The sequence below is a fragment of the Bison bison genome, unplaced genomic scaffold (assembly GCF_000754665.1).
Source record: "Bison bison bison isolate TAMUID 2011002044 unplaced genomic scaffold, Bison_UMD1.0 scf7180017864516, whole genome shotgun sequence".
Classification (NCBI taxonomy): Eukaryota; Metazoa; Chordata; class Mammalia; order Artiodactyla; family Bovidae; genus Bison; species Bison bison.
This window is the reverse complement of record NW_011495069.1, coordinates 11,473,026-11,474,927: the sequence shown is the minus strand read 5'-3', so window position 1 is coordinate 11,474,927 and position 1,902 is coordinate 11,473,026. Positions and strand designations below refer to the sequence as shown.

General features: G+C 54.7%; 1 long non-coding RNA gene across 1 annotated transcript in view; it reads left to right on the top strand.

Moving 5' to 3' along the window:
- Positions 1-618, top strand: part of LOC104981209 — a 1,540-nt gene extending 922 nt beyond the window's left edge. Inside the window, exon 3 of the long non-coding RNA XR_824349.1 lies at positions 499-618. This is a non-coding gene — a long non-coding RNA (uncharacterized LOC104981209). The remainder of the gene's footprint in view (positions 1-498) is intronic.
- Positions 619-1,902: the final 1,284 nt, after the last annotated feature.

The following is a 1,902-nucleotide window of genomic DNA, read 5'->3' as shown; positions in this document are numbered from 1 at the left end:
GGAGCCAGGTGCTGTAGGGTCACAGAGGGGATAGGAACAAACATCCACTGAGCTCCTGCAGATCCTTGTGCCTGGTGGGAGCCCGAGCAGGCCCCAGTGAGTCAGTGGCTGGATTCAAAACCTGCCAGACTCCAGATCCACCCCCACCCCATTACCTGTCCCCAGAACTCCTTGAACCCCCTCAGCTTGGGGCAGAGCTCGTCCTGGAACCTGGAGCCTCCTGGTCACACAAGCAGGGCTCAGGCAGCCACAGCTGTGCAGAGACAGGGGGCGGGACAGGGGTCAGAAGGACCCTTGGGCAGGACTAGGGTGAGACAAGTCAAACGCTCCCTTCTCTGTGACTCCCCCATCTGATGTCCACCTGGGACTGCAGGCCCCCTGGCTGCACGTCTGTCCACCCCCTTTCTCCAAACCATCCTCAGGGCCTGTCTGTTGCCATAGCACATGATGAATCTGCCTTTAGGATTCTGGTTCCAGATCTGTTCTCTTGCCTTCCAGAGCTGGTCAAGAGTCTCAGAGAAACAGGAACAGATGGTGGTCACTGATCCCTGGTGGTGGGAGGACAAGGCCTAGGATGAGAACGGACAATGAATCCCATCACTTGGAGCTAGTGATGACTTTTCCTGCAGACGTGTCTCAGCGTGAAATCAGAGAGGGAGCATGAAGGGGTTGTACATCCTCTCTGCTTGCCAGGTCCTGAACTCCGTCTCTGGCTCCTACCTGGAGCTGTTGGGGTGAGTTCCCAGTTCGTTGATGGGAGGCTAACAATGAACGGCAGCTTGTGACCTCACTCTGGGCTGCTCCTGGGTCAACTTCAAGTTGAGAGAGAGGAGAAAGAGAAATGAAATCCCAAGATGCTACAGCCAGAAGGGTCCCCAACAGTCTGAATCTAACTCTCATTATAGATGGAGAAACCGAGGCACTGAGAAGATACCGGACTTTACACATCTGAACAGAGCTGGGCCCGGCACACAGGACTCCTGAGTGCCAGTGCATCTGTGTGAGATGATGTGTGCATGTGTATGCGTGCCTGTGTGTATACAAGCTTTGTTAGGGTGTGTGTCTGTGATGATCTCCCAGCACATGTGTGAAGGTTACAAGAACAGATGTGTGCAACAATCTCAGGGTGTGGGTGTGAATGTGAGTGATTGGGTGTGTGCGAGGGATGTGGAGGTGGCCTGTGGGTGAGGGTGGTGGTCTCAAGATAGTGTAGCTCTTTCAGAGCATGTGGGTGCCTTTCTCGGCAAGGCCACCCAGCTCGGGGACTCACTATTTGCAGAATTCAGGTGGGATTGGTGACAGTGTGTGCAAGGTGCCAGGCACTGAAGGTGAAGCTCAGAGGCCAAAACTTTGTGCTGAGCCCCAGGGGTGAACTGACCCCTACCTTCTCCTGCTACAGGTCAGGGCCAATCCAGAACTCGGGCATTGAGCCTATGAGTGGGGCCGAGTGACCTCAGTCATGGACAAGGAGGAGGCCAGCCTGCCCAGGCTATGTGGGCAGTGGCTGGCATGGCTCAGGTGGTGACCCAGATCCCTAGATGTAGATTACAGACTCCTGAGATGCCAGGGGAGACAAGTCAGGTGCCTCCCAAGATCTCTCTGTCAATTCCTTGGCTAGCAACTCCTCCACACTCCTCCAAAGGTCGCAACATTTTGCCAACTCTGGTTTCTTAGAGTCACTCCCCCATCTGTGTTTATGGTGAAAGGGACTCCGTGATTTAGAACATAGATGGGATCTTCAGTTATAGAGAAATTTGTCCAGAAAGCCAGCTCATTGTCTAGTGGGAGGAGCCACATCCTGACCCTAGCTTCTGAGGTCTCCCTGAGTCCCATGACCCTGGGGAGGGTGCAGCCCATTGACTCCACACCCAGGTCAAGAGGGGAAGGCGGGTGGCCAAAGTG